Raw genomic sequence first — 18,775 nt, forward strand, 5'->3', positions numbered from 1 at the left:
ATACCTATCATTGAATATATTTGGAAGGAAGGGATTAACATAATGAAGACGCCAGCTTCCATCCCGGCGGTTCTTCCAAGAGTGGACAAGAAGTATCGAGCACCACCGGATACTCCTTCGTGTTTGATTGGTCGCCCACGACCTGATTTAGTAATTTTACAGGCGGCTCAACAGAAATCCAAGAATCCAGCAACTCCAATTTCAACACCTCCTGACAAGGAGGGCAGAAGATTGGATGCGATTGGGAAGAAGTTCTCAGCTAATGCCGCTGCTACTGTTAAGATGGCTAACTCTTTAGCAATTTTAGCACGTTATGACAGACAAATGTGGTCAGATCTGTCAGAATTCATCAACCTTATTCCTGAGGACAGTGTTCAAGAAGTCCGGAAGGTTGTCATGGAAGGGGAGCGGGCGGCTTCAGAGATTATTGATTGCGCCCTAGATATCTCTAATACAGCCTTCAGACAATTGGCTGGGTCAGCAGTTCTCAGACGACAAGGATGGCTCAGGGCAACTTCTTTTAGACCTGAAGTCCAGACCAAAATTCTTGACATGGCCTATGATGGAGAGTTGTTGTTTGGCAAGCACATAGATGAAGCTTTGCTTGCGATCAAGACGGATACTGATACGGCCAAATCGCTTGGTACCCTACAGTATAAGCGAGGATATTTCAGAGGAGCAAGGGGCCGTGGCTTTTCTTCCAGAGGACATTATCAGAATCAGCAAAACCGCCAGTATCAAACTCAGAATAAGCCGTATTACCAACAGTCCTATAGGCAATCATCGTCCGCGGGTTTCTCTCGTCAAGGAGGAAAGCGACGTTCTAACAACCAGGGACGCGATTCAAATAAGCGCCAGTGAGCTTTGCCGGACACCATCCATCCTTCCTTCCCTCCCTGTGGGCGCCAAGATCTCCGTCTTTTATCAACAGTGGCGGAAGATAACTTCAGATCAGTGGGTTCTGGACATAGTCAAGAACGGACACACTCTGGAGTTCTTGCAGAAACCTCCAACATCACCGCCCAGGGGTCCACCTCCCCCTCGTCTTCATTTGTTATTCATGGAAGCCATGAAGATGCTGCACAAGAATGCGATAGAAAGAGTTCCAACATCCCAGAAAAATCAGGGGTTTTATTTTCGCTTCTTCCTTGTGGAAAAGGTTTCAGGAGAGTGGCGTCCAATTTTGGATCTACGAAAATTAAACAAATATCTGAAAAAGCAGAGTTTTCGCATGGTGACGCTCACGGATGTCCTCAATTGCCTCATAAAAGGGGATTTCATGGCTTCCCTGGATATGGAAGACGCTTACTTCCACATTCCCATACACCCAAACCACCGCAAGTATCTGAGAATCACAGTGGCTGGTGTCCATTTTCAATTCAAAGTGCTCCCTTTCGGCCTGAAATCTGCACCAAGAATCTTTACCAAGACTCTAGCTCCGGTTGCAGCTGCGTTGAGGTCACAGGGAATACAAGTGTTCCCGTACCTCGACGATTGGTTAATAAAAAGTCCAACAAGAAGTTCAACAAGGCAATCGGTCAAGAGTGCTCTATCAATGTTCTCAAATCTGGGCCTGACCCTCAACGTCACCAAATCTCAACTGCAACCCAAACAAATTCTAACATTTCTGGGAGCAGTATTGGACACTTCTCAGTGCAAAGCTTCTTTGACCCAAATTCGTCAAGACAGGATCACAAAGCTGGCAAGTCAAATAAGGACAAGAAAGTCTCTTTTGGTCCGACAATATGTTTCCCTGCTAGGGATGTGTTCCTCTGCACTCCATCTAGTCCCACTAGCTCGACTCAGAATGAGACCTCTCCAGGAGGAATTGCATCGGCAGTGGCGGCAGATAGACGGCTCATTCGAAGACCGCATCAAGGTCACACCCAAGATGAAACAGGCTCTTCTATGGTGGGCGTCAAAGACCAATTTGTCTCCGGGACTCACATTTCTTCAGACCATACCGGAGTTTACTCTGACAATGGATGCCTCCATGGAGGGTTGGGGAGGCCATCTGCAAGACCTTCAAGTGCAGGGACGATGGTCTCATCAGTACAAACAGAAACACATCAACAGCCTCGAGTTGAGGGCCATTTTTCTGTCCTTGCAAGCCTTCCTGCCAAGAATTGCAGGCTCTGCAGTGCTGGTGCGCACGGACAACACCACCAGCATGTTTTACGTAAACAAGCAAGGGGGCACAAGATCTCTGGCCCTGTCACTGCAAGCACAGGAAATGTGGGAATGGCTAATCCATCACAAAATTTCCCTCAGAGCGGAGCATGTACAGGGAGTTCAGAACTCTCTGGCCGACGATCTCAGCAGGTCTTTCTCAGGATGTCACGAGTGGGAACTCGAACAACGCCAAGTAGACAGAATTTTTCGGATCTGGGGCACACCAACGCTGGATCTGTTCGCCACACAACAGAACAGCAAATGCCTATATTTTGCCAGCAGGTTCCACCAACAAGGGGCGAGAGGAAATGCCCTGTTGATGAGGTGGTCCGGAATCTTTGCGTATGCCTTCCCACCGATCCCTCTCATACCGAGGGTTCTACAGAAAATGAAGAGAGAGCGTTGCTCTCTAATCCTAATTGCTCCTCGCTGACCGAGACAGTATTGGTTCCAAGAGCTTCTCCTACTCTCTCATCAACCTCCACTGCGCATCAAGCCAACACTTTCAATGCTAACACGGGAGGAAGGTCAAATACTACATCCGGATCCTCAATCGCTGCACTTGCACGCCTGGCTCCTGATTTGCTAGAGTTTAAAGACCTTGAGATCTCTCCAGATTGTAGAGCTGTTCTTTCTCAGGCTCGTGCCCAGAGTACCATCAGAACTTATCGCTTCAAATGGAAGAGATTCTGTTCGTGGTGCGGAGAACATGATGTCCATCCGCTACAGGCTCCTCCGGAGCAGATTCTACCTTATCTGTTGTCTCTGGCTAGATCAGGTCTCGTTTTCTCTTCCATTAAGGTTCACCTTGCGGCCATAACAAGATTCAGAAAGAGTTACAACAAACCATCGTTATGCTCTTCCTCTCTAATAAAACAGTTCCTTAAAGGATTGTTTCGGGTTTTCCCTCCAGTACGACCTCCTCCTCCAGAGTGGGATCTCAATATTGTGTTATCTCAATTACTAAAAAGACCATTTGAACCCATTCATAAAGCAGAACTTAAGTTCTTGACTTGGAAAGTGGCTATTTTATTGGCTCTCACTTCAACCCGTAGAGTAAGTGAGATACAGGCTTTCACTATCTCGGAACCTTTCCTACATTTTTCCAAGGATTGTGTGACACTTAGAACTCATCCTAAGTTCATTCCCAAAGTTCCGACTCAGTTTCACATCAATCAACCGGTGAAACTCAGGACTTTCTTTACGGACCCCAAGACTCCAGCAGAAAGGATGCTGCATTCCTTGGATGTCCAAAGATGCCTCAAATTCTATTTGCAAAAGACAAAAGATTTGCGCAAATCTAACCAGCTGTTTGTGGCTTATGGCCAAGCTACCCGTGGTCAGGCCGTGACAAAGGCAACTATAGCCAGATGGCTTTCCTCTGTCATTATCTTCTGTCATGAAAAGGCGAACAAACCTCTGACGAGAAAGGTTAAGGCGCATTCCACCAGGATGATGTCAGCGTCAACAGCCCTCTTTGCAGGAGTGACCCTGGAAAACATCTGCCGTGCTGCTACATGGGAAAGTGTGCACACTTTTACCAAGCACTACTGCCTGCAGTCGGTTGTAAATGAAGATACGTCAGTGGGAGAAGCAGTGTTGCAGCATCTTCTTCACTGAGGTTAGAGTTTAATGGTGTTTTTTCCTTATTTTCTATATTGTTAAACTGGTCTGGAATACTGTTTTCTTTTTTAATACACTGTATATATTATAGAAGGTATTGTCATGATTATGCATATGTACTGAGATATGTTCTTGCTCTAGTACCTTCCAGGTTGTGTGGGGATATATGGTTTTGGATTGTCTCCCACCTTCCTCTACCGACAGATATGGTTATTACTGCTTGCTATTCTGATTCAGGCATGTGAATCTATGAAAGATACCCCAATACTGGATAAGAAAACAAGTTACTTACCTGTAACTACAGTTATCCAGTATTGGTATCTTTCATAGATTCACATGCACCCACCCTCCTCCCCGGCAGGGCAGTTCTTTGTTATGGTTACTACTTCTCACTTGTGCTGGGAAAATCTGAGGAGAACTGCCTGGGCTGGGAAGGTTCTAGAGGGTGAGGTCAGCTGATTGGCTGAGGCTACATTTTCAGTTCTTTTTACATAATGAGGTAGATAGGCTGCTAAGTTTTGGGCCTAGTTGGGCCTATATCCTTTTCTAGCCTACTACTAATGGTTTTAGGCACTGCTATTGTATATATTTTTTACCGTGGGACTCCCGCCTCGACGACGGGGAATGATTCAGGCATGTGAATCTATGAAAGATACCCCAATACTGGATAACAGCTACTGCATACTTCTGAGTCCGGGATCCTCTCTACAGCTTCCTTGGCCAAGAGAGCTGTAACTTCCTCCTGGAGTAATTTCAAATGATCCTCCATCAGCCGTTCTTTATTTGGCAGAATAGGAGGATGAAAAGAAAGGAAAGGCAGAAAATAGCCCTCCTGAATGATCTCCAAGACCTACTTGTCCAATGTTATGGACCTCCAGCTGGGGAGATGATGATGGATTCTCCCACCAACTGGAGTGGTGTGGTCGTGCTGAGTCAGACTAGAAGTGCTAGGAGGCCACGGCTGCCGAGGACAGGGTGGCCAATGACCTCTGGCTTCCATTCCTTGGTCAGAATGAACCGCGTCCCTGTCCCCGCAGGACTTGGGATGTCTGCGCAGGACGGTGGATGAGATAGGGTTGATGCGGCTGGAAACCCCTTATGTTGCCAGGAAAGGGGTGAAAGCTAAACTGGTGTAGAAGAGAGGCCCAAGGATCTGGCTGTAGCCGGAGAGCCATTGAACATCACTTTGGCTGAGTCTGCCTCCTCCCCCAAAAGACTGGTTCCATCAAATGGCATGTCCATCAAATGTTCCTGGACATCGCCCAAGAAACCAGTTGTCCTAAGCCCAGCATGGCGCCTCAAGGCCACTGTCGTGGAAAATGATCTGCCCAGCGAATCCGTCATATCAAGGCCACACCTTATGATGAATTTTGCTGCATCTCTCCTGTCCTTAACTGCTGAGACAACAGCGCAGACCTCCTCTGGGACTTGTGGCAGCCATTGCGCAACCGTCTCCCAAAGGGAGTGGGAGAAACGGCCCAATAGGCATGCAGTATTCACCGACCACAATGCCAGGCTGGTGGAAGAAAACATCTTCTTACCAAGTGAATCCAGCCTCTTGAATTCCTTATCCAGAGGGGCGGAAGGGAATGTGCCTTGGGATGTAGAAGCCTGCAGCAGCAAGCTATCCGGGGTGGGGTGTTGGCTGAGGAACATTGTGTAGCCCAGAGCAAGGCGATGGCGGCGTGCATTTGTCCGATTCACAGGAGCCCCTGTGGCTAGGACCACATGCCTAGAAGAACATCAGTTAGTGCCTCATTGAAGGGTAAAAGGCATTCGGAGGTGGAAGCCCCAGCCTGAAGCACTCGCTCAGGAGATTAGTCCTGACCTGCACGGAGGGCGGATCTAGTCTGAGGATCTTGGCCACCCTTTCAACCACCATGGCATAATGGTTTTAGGCACTGCTATTGTATATATTTTTTACCGTGGGACTCCCGCCTCGACGACGGGGAATGATTCAGGCATGTGAATCTATGAAAGATACCAATACTGGATAACTGTAGTTACAGGTAAGTAACTTGTTTTCTTATTCCTGCTACTTTCTGATTCCGAAGAAGAACAATGGGTGCTGCCTCTTTTAGATCTTCGGACCATCATTCTCTTCCTCAAGAAGGAGAAGTTCAAGAAGCTCACTCTATCTCAGGTCTTTTCTGCCTGAGACCAAGAAGACTGGATGGTTGCATTGGACCTGCAGGATGCGTATTTTCACATTCCCATCCTGGCGGGCCACAGGCATTACCTGCAGTTCAAGGTAGGTTGTGAGCACTTTCAGTTTACTGTGCTCTCCTTTGACCTTACCAGTGCCCCTCGGGTGTTCACCTAGGTGATGGCGGTGGCCCCAGCTCGTCTGCGCAGGATAGTAGTGTCTTTCTCCCCCTACCTCGTTGACTGGCTGTTGAAGGTGTCCTCACCCCAGGCTATTGTTTCCTACCTTCAGACTGGGGGATCTTTTGCATTCGCTGGCGTTCTCTATAAACTTGCCGAAGCCACACTTGACTCCTTCTCAGAAGCTCCCTTTTATTACAGCTGTTCTGGACACAGTGTACTTTCTGGCCTATCCCCTTGAGCAGCGAGTCCAGGATATTCAGGTTATGATTCCGATGTTTCAGCCTCTATCCTGGATTTTGGTGAGACTGACTCTGAAGCTCTTGGTCCTCAGGGCCTCCGGCATCCTGTTGGTAAGGCATGCCAGGTGGCATATGTGGGCTCTGCAGTGAAATCTGAAGTTCCAGTGGGCACAGCATTGAGGAAATCTCACTGATGTGGTCCAGATCTCAGAAGGAACTGCGAGAGATCTGCTGTGGTGGTTGACGAACTGCGATTGGGTCAATGGCAGACCCCTCTCCCTTCCCGAACCAGAGCGTGACAGATGCATCACTTCTGGGAACGGGCAGCCATCTGGGAAAGGTGGAGCTCAGAGGACACTGGTCTCCGACAGAGATGGGGCTCCACATCAATTCGCTAGAGCTTCAAGCGATTTGGTTGGCATTGAAGGCATTTCCTCCCTATGTCACGGGGAAGTTAGTGCAGGTGTTCACGGAGAAACACCACTGCCATGTGGTACTGCAACAAGCATGATGGGGTGGGATCGTGGACCCTTTGTCGAGTGGACCTGCGTCTCTTTACATGGATGGAGCAGCAGGGCATAACCCTGGAAGTTCAACACCAGGCAGTTTCTCAAAATGCCAGGGAGGGTGAACTCAGCTGTCGATGCCTAGCGGACCACGTATGGCATCTCCAGTCGGAGGTGATGCAATTTCTCTTTCGGCAGTGGGGAGATCCTTTGTTAGATCTATTTGCCGCCAAACAGAATGAGCAGTGTCGGGAATACTGCACGCTTGAGTTTCAAAGTCAGCTATCGCTCGGCGACGCCTTTTGTCAAAAGTGGAGCTCAGGATTGCTGTACGCCTTTCCACCCATACCTCTCCTGCCCAGGGTTCTGAAAATGATCAGGAGCAACCGGGTCCAAGTCATTATTATGGCTTATGACTGGGCGAGGAGAGTCTGGTATCCAGAGCTTCTGAAAATGAGCATTGATTGTCCAATCAGGCTGCCCCTTTGTAAGGATCTTCTGTCGCAGCAGCAGGGGAGAGTCCTCCACCCGAACCTGTCAACTCTGCGCCTCCGCGTGTGGAGATTGAGCGGTGGCAGTTGATGACTTTTGACCTTCCTCCCAAGGTATGCAACATTATCTTGGTGGCCAGGAGTGCCTCTACTAAGATGGTGTGTGCCTGCCGGTGGCAGAAATGTGTATTGTACTGTACAGAGAGTTATATTGACACTCTTTCTGCTTCTCTTTCCTCTGTTCTTCTATTCATTCCCCCAGCGGGGCTCTGTTTTGGGAACTCTCAAGGGTTATCTATCTGCTCTATCTGCTTTTTTGCAGCTGCCAGATCGACCCTCTCTTTTTAGGTCTTCAATTTTAAATAGATTTTTGAAGCGGCTGGCTCACTTGTTTCCGGCCACTCCCTTTGTTATGCCGCTGTGGGACCTTAATTTGGTCCTCACTTATCTTATGTGTGCTCCCTTCAAGCCTTTACACAACTGTCACCTCCGGCTGCTTACCATCAATACAGCCTTTCTAGTGGCTATAACATCTTCCCGGAGGGGGAGTAAGTTGCAGGCGCTATCTTGTACGCCTCCCTACATGATGTATTTTCCAGAGAAAGTGGTGCTTCGCATACGTGCTTTATTTTTGCCAAATGTTGTGACCCTATTCCATCTCGGTCAATCCATCACGCTGCCCACCTTCTTTGCTCTCCCCCATCCCTCTAAGGAAGAGGAGTGTCTCCACAGTCTGGACCCAAAAAGAGTGTTGTCTTTCTACCTTGACGGCACAAAAGAGTTCCAGGTGGACGAGAAACTCTTTGTGGGGTACATAGGAGCTAAGAAGGGGCGAGCAGTGCAGAAAAGGACCATCTCTCGCTGGGTCGTTCTCTGCATTAAGATCTGCTATACCCTGGCTAAGAAGCAGCCCCTCAGGTATTAAGGGACGATTCCACCCGGTGATTGCGACTGGGGCTGCGAGCTAATCGCTTCTATACCAGTGATACAATACTGAGACCGTTTTAACTGTGTCCTTCAGCGTTTTTGCACCAGGCTGTGAAAATAATTGCTTGAGTTCGATAATTTTACTTGGGGGCTTTTCAACCAGAGATTTTAATTGGGAATTATTGTAGGCACTCTGACACCCTTGACACGCTATTTTTAACACTTCCCTACCTCTGTCTGTGGCGATTTCATTACGCGTCTGGCAGCGGTGGGCGCCATCTTGGGGATAGCGGGGTCAGCGCTCTAGTCGCGCAGGACTCCCGCCCTCCCAGTGCATTTAAGCCAGGCTCCCGGTGGCCGCGCTGCCTAAGAAGCTCTCCCCGGTGATTGCGACTGGGGCTGCGAGCTAATCGCTTCTATACCAGTGATACAATACTGAGACCGTTTTAACTGTGTCCTTCAGCGTTTTTGCACCAGGCTGTGAAAATAATTGCTTGAGTTCGATAATTTTACTTGGGGGCTTTTCAACCAGAGATTTTAATTGGGAATTATTGTAGGCACTCTGACACCCTTGACACGCTATTTTTAACACTTCCCTACCTCTGTCTGTGGCGATTTCATTACGCGTCTGGCAGCGGTGGGCGCCATCTTGGGGATAGCGGGGTCAGCGCTCTAGTCGCGCAGGACTCACGCCCTCCCAGTGCATTTAAGCCAGGCTCCCGGTGGCCGCGCTGCCTAAGAAGCTCTCCCCGGTGATTGCGACTGGGGCTGCGAGCTAATCGCTTCTATACCAGTGATACAATACTGAGACCGTTTTAACTGTGTCCTTCAGCGTTTTTGCACCAGGCTGTGAAAATAATTGCTTGAGTTCGATAATTTTACTTGGGGGCTTTTCAACCAGAGATTTTAATTGGGAATTATTGTAGGCACTCTGACACCCTTGACACGCTATTTTTAACACTTCCCTACCTCTGTCTGTGGCCATTTCATTACGCGTCTGGCAGCGGTGGGCGCCATCTTGGGGATAGCGGGGTCAGCGCTCTAGTCGCGCAGGACTCACGCCCTCCTCAACCAGCTACATAATGTGCGTTATCTCCAGACGGCGCAGCGGGCTGGCGCAGCGGGCTCGCCGGGCGCGCGCCGAAGCCGCGCCTAAGCCAAGCCCGTCTGCGCCCGTCCGAGCCTGGACCGAGCCCAGGGCCACCCCCTTTACATCGCCGCCCTTAACAAGGATAGTCTACACTGCTAAAGACCTCCGTTATCTTAATAACACATTTCAGACTGTACATGTGCCTCCGACATGTTTATCAGCTGACCCCATTGGAGGGCCTTTCCTATGCACTCTCTGCATTAATGAGAGTATGGTTACCCAAACCCACATTCCCTCAAATCCCCAGAAATTTATACATGCGGCACTCGTTAATGCCCGCTCGCTCCCCTGTCACAAAATCGACATACTGGAGCTGATTAACACCTATGCTATCGATCTCCTATTCCTGACTGAGACTTGGGGAGACAATGCATCAGGGCCGGATTTTAAGGCTGCGATGCCAGAAGATTACTGCGTTCATAGGCAGGATCGAATCTCTGCTCATAAAGGCGGGGGGATTGCAATAATTTACCGCAATTGCCTCCGGGTAAAGACCATCGATCTCAAACATACAAGTTGTGAGGCGTTGGCCTTTACGATCACCCTCACCACCAACCAAACATTCACAGGCACTCTTTTATATCGACCCCCAGGTTCTCGTCCGAACTTTCTTTCTCAACTTAATCAGTTGAGCGAGCTGTCTGTAGACCATAAACATTTCACTCTCCTGGGAGATTTTAATTTTCATCTTGATTTATTGTCAGACAAAGATACTGATCAGCTTATTAATGATCTGCTTGCTGTAGGTCTTGAACAACTGATCACAGAACCAACTCATAAAGCAGGTCATACGCTTGACGGTATATTTACTAATAACCCCCATATCATTAAAAACACTATTCTTCCTTTAACGTGGTCTGACCACTTCGCTATTTTATTCGATATTCGAATAAAAACCACAGCTCCCCACACCACGCCTGTAAATTCTGATTCAACCTCTAGAGACTGGAAAAATCTTGACTTCAATCAACTTGCACATATTTTTACTGATGCCTTTACAAGTATAGACAATGTATCTGACCCCAATATTGCAGCTACTATCTATACCTCTATTCTGGAAGAAGCTTTTCTTACTTTAGTCCCTCCTAAAACATACAAACGCAACAGGAAGACTCCTTCGGCCCCATGGTTTACCGAAAATCTCAGACTCCAACGACAATACTGTCGTAACAAGGAACGACATTGGCGTAAAAATTACAACTCAGCAGATAAGACCATCTATAAAGCTGCACTTCTTAGCTATAAGCAGAGCATAGTACTTGAGAAAAACATCTATTATACTGCCCAAATAGATCAGGCTCGATGTAGCATGAAGAAACTGTTTGAAGTTGTCAATCATCTTGCCGAACCATCTAATCCCTTGACTGAAACGTCTCAAAATTTCTGTAACGCATTGGCTGACTTTTTTTCCGAAAAGGTCACATCTATATTTAAGGATTTCAGCCCAAAAGTGAAAACCTCCGATTCCTCTGACTTTCAGCTTTATGAGACCCCGACAGTTTTTACTGAATTTACCAGCACAAACTCACAAGACATTCACAAATTAATTCAGTCAATCAAATCTGGCTCCCCTTTAGATCCTTGTCATCCATCCATACTCAATAATGTTCCAGATATTATTTCCACGCCACTGACACATATCTGCAATAGTATGTTTGCCACAGGTTCCTACCCTACTATCTGGAAAAACACCATTATCAGGCCGCTTCTTAAAAAACCTTCCCTGGACCCTACACTATCTTCCAGTTATCGTCCCATTGCCTCTCTGCCGTTCCCAGCTAAGATCTTTGAATCGGTCATGAATAAACAACTATCTGACTATATTCACATTAATGACCTGTTGGACGAAACTCAGTTTGGTTTCCGGCAAGGTCATGGAACAGAGACCGCCCTGATCAAGGCGGCTGACGAAATCAGGGCCACAATGGACAAGGGTGGACAGGCTGTCCTGATTTTGTTGGACCTGTCGGCGGCTTTCGACACGGTCGATCATGTAATTCTGATCGACCGTGTCGAGGCCATCGGCATTAAACATAGAGCTAGGGACCTCATCACATCATTCTTGGCTGATCGTAGACAAGTTGTCAAGTTGGGCACTTTCACTTCACCTACCTTCAGCCTTCCTTGTGGAGTCCCTCAGGGTTCCTCGCTAAGTCCGACCCTTTTTAATATCTATGTTTCGGACTTAGCGAGGGTAATAAAAGAGTATAACATCAATTTGACAACATACGCTGACGACACTCAGCTGGTGTTGTCTATACACAAGGACGGACCTACTGTTGCAGCAAATTTCAAGAACGGGATGAGGGCCATTAGCAGTTGGATGGCTTCCAACTGCTTAAAACTCAACTCATCTAAGACGGAAGTTATGCTGTTTGGAAACATTCAACCTTTGTGGTCCCCTTTATGGTGGCCTGAGGAACTGGGAACTCCACCTCAACCTGTTAGTAAAGTCAGAAATCTGGGAGTGATATTTGATAACAAGCTCCTCTTCCATCATCATGCGAATGCGGTAGTTTCATCTTCCTTTAACATCTTAAGGAAAATAAAGAAACTCTTACCGTATCTTCCCATAGCTTCGGGAAAAACACTCATATCCACACTGGTGTTTTCTCGCACTGACTACTGCAATGCCCTCTTCCTCAATGCTCAAAAAAAGGTCATTTCCAAGCTTCAACTTATACAAAATGCCTCCGCCAGAGTTTTATTGGGTATTCCCAAATATAGCTCTGTCTCTGGACATTTAGACCAACTGCATTGGCTTCCAGTCAGAAGTCGTACGAAGTTTAAGACCCTCTGTATTGTCTATAAGGCAATAAACAATATAGGCCCTAAATTCCTGAGAAGTTCCTTTAAACCTTTGGTAACCCCTAGAACGTTGCGCTCTAACACCGCTCACATGCTTCAGATTCCTAGAACAAGGAAAGTCAACTGGGGAGATAGATGTTTCACCATAGCAGCAGCGAAATTGTGGAACTCCCTTCCCCTCAATATAAAGATTAGCCCATCTCTGATTGTCTTCAGAAAGCAGCTAAAGACTTGGCTGTTTTCTCAATGACATTACTCATGGACCTTTTTTTATTTATTACTCATTCACTGTCTCAACGTTTAATCACTGGGTATTTAGTTTTTAGCCTTTAGCGCCGAGACACCCACGGGTATTTGCAGCGCTTTAAAAATTGCAAAAAAATAAATAAATAAATAAACCAGGGGAAAGTCTGTGACTACGGCAGTGGCTCAAGGTGTCCCAGTCCTGGACACCGCCAGGCGGCAGCGTGAGCATCTTTGCACACGTTTGCCAAGCCCTACTGCCCAGACAGTCAGATCCGCAGGAATGGGCATTTTGCCTGTTCGGTCCTGCAGGACTTCCTAGTGTAAGGTATTGGTCGCCAACCCACTGCCGGGATGGTATGGCTTGGGTATCTTTTTCAAAGGTGAGGAATCTGCAGCTAGAAGTCTCTATCAGATGAACAAGTTACTTATTTTCAGTAATGCATTATCAGGTAGAGACTCTATCTAGTTGCAGATTCCTTATAGCCCCAACCAGGTCTCCATGCTTTGCTGACTGATTTTGTTAGGACTAGGGTCACTCGCTTTTCTGGGCCCTAGTTTTGCACACGACTAAGACCGTTACTTCGTGGCTCTGCACTTCTGGCACGGAAAAAGCGAAAAGTACTAACATCCGCGTGCCTGGGTGGCACCTATATAGGTGACGGCATTGTCATAACTGACGGTACCGGCACTAAGGACTTCGCGCAGAGCGAATTGAGCCACCTGATGGTGTGCGCAAGGGGCATTGCTCGAATAAAAGTTTCCGGATCCAGCCTGATGCCTGGCAAATTCAAAGGTAAGGAATCTGCAGCTAAATAGAGTCTCTACCAGATAATGCATTACCGAAGGTAAATAACTTGTTCATTCATTTGTTAAATACCATATGAATAAGTTATGTATTTATTTTCTACTCACCATCTGCTATTTGCGCTAATACTATAAGATATTCAAATACAGTAACTGCTTGCTATTCTGATTCACCATTAATTCTAATGGGGTGGCCCAGTGACCCTCAGAACCTGGTTTCTAAGCTTTATACAAAATCAATGGTTCTGTTGGGAAATGCAACAATTTCTTTGTTAAACTCAATTATTTTCGATACTCTTGGTATATTTCACATTATTATTCATGGAAATACTGTATGAGGCATTTGTAAAAAAGAGAAGAGAACAGAAAAAACACACACACCAAAGTTTTAACTTTTGCAAGAGTTTTCTTGTTTTTAAGTGTCCTGAATGAGTTAATCACTGGTAAAACTCAAAATGGGTTGTCCAAAACAATAGTGACATACGAATCACAGATAAAGTGAAGTGCTCAAATGAGTGATAGTGACAGGTGATAATCTGACTGTGTAGTGACACAATTACATATAGAGACATAACATTACATCAGTCTAAATGTATAATCAATTGTTTCAACAAACACGAACATTCTTTATTTTCAGTTGAAACTTGGTATGGACAGATTGAAAACACAACATCGACGTTTTGACCCTAATAAGTGGTGCAGACTTTCTGGCAGCCATATCGGGTCTTCATTAGGACAAAAAAAGGGGGGGGACAACCTGTGAATGAGTAAGGGGTGGTTTTAGTTGTGGTGTGTGGAGTGCGTTGTAACAAGAAAACTCTTGCAAAAGCTAAAACTTTGGTGTGTGTGTTTTTTCCGTTCTCTTCTCTTTTTTACAAATGCCTCATACAGTATTTCCATGAATAATAATGCTATTCTGATTCAAGCATGTGAATCTATGAAAGATCCAAAATTGGAGAAGAAAATAAGTTACTTACCTGTAACTGCAGTTCTCCAGTATTGGTATCTTTTATTAATTCATGTGACCCACTTTCCTCCGAAAGAGGCTCCCCTTATAGCTCATGATTATTTATTCCCACTTGTGCTTCAAAATATGAGGGACTCAGCCTCTGATGGGAGTGTTCTAGAGGGTGCTGTCTCCCAGTTGATTATAGTTTAAGTTGGGTCCTTTTTTAGAAGGACATCGATAGGCTATTAAACTGACTTTTTCCATTACCATTATAGTCTATGATAGTGATACATACTGCTTTATTGTGGTACAGTGGGACTTCCACTTTGATGACGGGGAATTATTAAAACATGTGACTCTACGAATGATACCAATTCTGGAGAAATGTAGTTAAAGGCATGTAACTTATTTTCTTAATGGTAACATCCAGTATTCTGTGGCTCAGTATGGATAAATGTGGTATACTGGGTATATCAACTTTAGATTAAGCTCCCTTTTCTCTGTTTGCTTGTAAGTGCTTTAGAAAGATGACTAGGTCCTGATGAGACCCATGGAGACATTTTAGGTCAAACGACAACTCTTCTTCACCATGTTTGCCCATTTGATGAATTCATACCTAGAGTTTTCTGTGTAGGTTAATATTATACCCTACTCAAACTAGATCTCCGTACAAACTGCTTGTTTTTTTTACATAACTTGTATCCATTGTTTTATATATATGAATGTTCACTTTATAGAAACACTGTGTCCCCTGTACTAATATCAATGTATATATATTGCACCGGCTATATATAGGATTGATTACAACGTTTTGAACTACAGAGAAGAGAGGCTAGTCATGGATTAAATTTTTATATGAAATTTTCCATTGCTTTCAAATGATATAATTGACCTATTGCTTGAGGAATTATATTTAAGTACTACAGAGGGTAATTCAGTGAGTGAGTCTCTTGACGCAGTTTTTCTGCTTTCTACATGTTATCCTCAGTCCCACTGGGCATATTGGGTTGTCCTTGTTATATTTACACAGAGGTTTCCATAAAACTATTGGGGTGCACTTCAAAGGGGTGGAGACAGGATACCAAAACAGCTCCTGCATATTCACTGTCTGGCAGCTAAAAGGCCAGCTTTTGTACTAGACTTCTGAGGGATAAAAGGACTGCCTCCAACTGGATGTTGGAGTTAGATGTGGAAGGACTACCATAGTACACACCTCAGCACTCCGAGCTCAAGTTTAATTGGGCTTAAGTCTTCGGTCCTCTTGAAAATGCCCAAAGTGGCTAGTGTGAGCCCCGGGGTACCTTTACATCATTAGTTACAGCGTCCCCAAGGTTCATTCCCACCCACTAGCTCATGCCAAGCATAAATGTGGCTCCCCAGGCACCAACTTCAGTGTACTCTCTGGACCTGAGTAGAACAGAAGGTTTGCCATGCTGTCTGTGATCTGAGAAGAGCCCTGAAGACTACACCTGCTTTTCCTCTTGTACCCAGATTAAAGCAGTGAACACCAAGGGTCATAAGGCTGACCTCCTGTTAAAGCTACATGGACACAAGCTACAAGAGGCATTTTCCTATAACAGTCCAGCTGACCATTGGCAACTGGACCCGAACTAGACCCTCCTGTGACCTCTGTCTGCCACTGTGAGCCTCTTGCCTCCTGCAGGGCTTCAGAAGTGCATTCCTGTAATGTATTGGGACGTAAAGGAGTAATGTCAGAAGGTAAAATCTTTGCCCAGGTTAATGTATCTGACCCGTGCTCCATCGCGGTCAGCGTCAAATTATGTCTAGGTCCTGTTGTACCATAAACATCAACTATTATTGCGTCTTTTTGATTCTTCACACTATTTTTACTCAAATCTTTGCAAATGCATAACACTGGTTCCTCTTTTTGGATTGTTTGTCATTTTGGTGTTGGCTTTGCAATTAAATTGTACTCTATTTTTCTAATTTATTTTGTGATTTTTATTGATTTGCATTTTGACTGCATAACTGTTGTAGTAATGCATAAATACTTTACACATTGCCTCTAAGTTAAGCCTGACTATTTTGTGCCGTACCTAGCATGGGGTTGAGCACAGGTTTATTTAGTGAATGTTGTGTTTCACCCTGACAAAGATTTGGCTGCTATTTGAGTAGGGTTCTCACCCACCTCTAGTAATACTCACAGCTTGGACAGTGCAGCTTTGCTAAGCTAACTTGATGCTTATGTTTGAGCTCACTAGTAAGGTCGGCTTCTGGACCCCAGAGGTGAGAGTCTCCCATTCTTACAGTTTGATCCAGTAGCTGCCCTTTGCCCTGGGACTCCTGCAGAAAAGCTCTCTCGCTCTTCAGCAATCTACCCTGATGTAGAATGTTTTCCTTTTTTCCTATTGGGTATTGAAAGTTGATGAGTAAAATACAAAACCTTTCCGACTGACTGCAGGGTGTGGAAATTATTGGGTCTTGTGTAGTTCTTTATCGATATTGAGACCATATGAGTGTAGGGGAAAGGCAAGATGGCGGATTGAGGCCGCCAGCCCGGAGGACAGCTAATGGTGTATCCGGCCATGCTAGATGCTACTGACCTCTCCTGAAAACTTTTTACCGCGTTGCACTGCTGGAGTGTTGCTGTTCGCCTTAAAGACGCTCGACTGCTCTACCGCGGCTTCAAATCGGATGTGCCGGCCGTTCGGGAACCGACTCAGGCAGCTGCTCCGTTCTGTGAGGTCGATCTCACCAGATCCGAGCGGCTGGTTCGCGCTCGGCTGGTTGGGTCTGAAGCCTGCCTACGGTGCCTCGGGACCTGCCCCTGCAGCAGCTTCTCACGCGATGGCACCGAAGAATGCACCGAGGAACGCCCGAGCGGGGATAACAATTGGTACAAACGGGACAGCTGAAGGAAACATTGCCGAGGGCTCGGAACTAGCAGAGACCGGGAGCCAAAAGAAAACCATGGTGAGAGCGGAGAAACCAGGACCAATAACCAGTAAGCCGCTTCTACGCTTACCACTGTTAAGTAAAGTAACTGAATCTCTTGTTTGTAATACATCAAGTGCGGGGTCTACTTTAGGAGTTTGCATTGGCGATAAAGATGCCCCATTACCCACTTCTGGCTTATCTTGCAACATTGTAGCGAGTGCTGAGAGTAATGAGAGTAAAGAGAGTAATGAGAATGTGGAGGCCACAGCTACATTCTCTGAAGCCTCTATTGGACCGGCAGCATCTCCGGACTATATCTCCCACACAGAGCCCCCGCAAATTCAGGTACAAACAGAGAAGCTTATAGGAGGAAACCCCTCACTAAATTTAAATAGTACCGCTTCTACGGCACCTGCACTAACATCAGCCCCAAAAGATCTATGTACTAAGCCGACTTTGGGGGAAGATGAAACAATAGATGAAACAACGGTAGAAGTTGGGGAAACGGAGTATACCGAGGGGATAGACACAGACGAAGAATATATAGCCTATCTAGACTCGGCAAACTGTACACCTCTTGGCGCAACCAAAACTGCTGGCATAAAAAAGGGAAGAGGCAAGCCTAAAAATAAGGCGAAAAAGATAATTAACAAACCAAAAGCCTCAACCTCAATGGAAAGAGTGATAGCAGAGAATAGCCCTTTGCGGAAATGGGTACAGGCGAAAGAGGGTGTGAAATCTATGGCCTTACGACTGTCCGGAAACAGCCCTACTGAAGTAGGTTTAATATCTGATAAAACGGATAAGTCTGACAAAACTACCTGTAAGCCTTATTTGAAGACATTAGAGGTGATCCAATCTGTCGCACCTGCTCCTGCTCCTGCATTAGCCTCTACAGGGACACCTATCCCAACTTCAAATACTGTCATTACCTCAGCTCTAACCCCAACCTCTAATTCCACCTTTGCTTCAAAGACAATACCAACTTCTGTTCCAACACCATCTGCAACATTAACAATTTTAACACCATCGGCAACAGTAGCAGCAGCAGCAGCTTTTAATTCAACTTCGGTGCTTACTATCAAGGCCCTTGATAAAGGCATTAGTAATTCTTCCCCAGTTATTCCACAGCCTAGTACAACTTCGGAATGGAGCAGTCAAGGGGAAATACCCTCATCACTTAGTTTGATTCTGCAACTGCTTAATGAGCAAAGGCAAGAGGCTCAAGAACACTATCAACAGATGCGAGAGGACAGCAGTAAAACCCAATCTTCCCTACATGAGATGGCTGGCAAACTAGGCTGTATGTCCCAGGAGGTTGAAGAGCTACAGCAAAGAGTTGTTGCTACTGAAGAAAAATCAAATCATTCAGAAACTATTGTGAATAGACATGAGGCCCAGATTGGGTTTATGCAAGCCAAGCTAGAGGACATGGAAAATCGGCATCGCCGACAGAACCTTAGAATTTTTGGGATTGCAGAGGGGGCCGAAGGAGCAGATCCTAGGGCATTTATGGTACAACTATTCCAGAGGGCGTTCCGTGACCTGTCCGATTGGGACTGGGATTCGCAGATACAACAAGCCCATCGGTTACCACTGATACAAAGAAACAAGGGGGGTCAATACCCTCGCCC

The 18,775-nt window shown here is 46.1% G+C and overlaps 1 protein-coding gene across 2 annotated transcripts in view; it reads left to right on the forward strand.

Annotated features, from left to right (window-relative positions):
• The window catches only part of LOC144782607 (uncharacterized), a 913,515-nt gene that overhangs the window by 59,245 nt on the left and 835,495 nt on the right, over nt 1-18,775 (forward strand). The window lies entirely within an intron of this gene.

The sequence above is a fragment of the Lissotriton helveticus genome, chromosome 9 (genome assembly GCF_964261635.1).
Source record: "Lissotriton helveticus chromosome 9, aLisHel1.1, whole genome shotgun sequence".
In the NCBI taxonomy this organism is placed as follows: domain Eukaryota; kingdom Metazoa; phylum Chordata; class Amphibia; order Caudata; family Salamandridae; genus Lissotriton; species Lissotriton helveticus.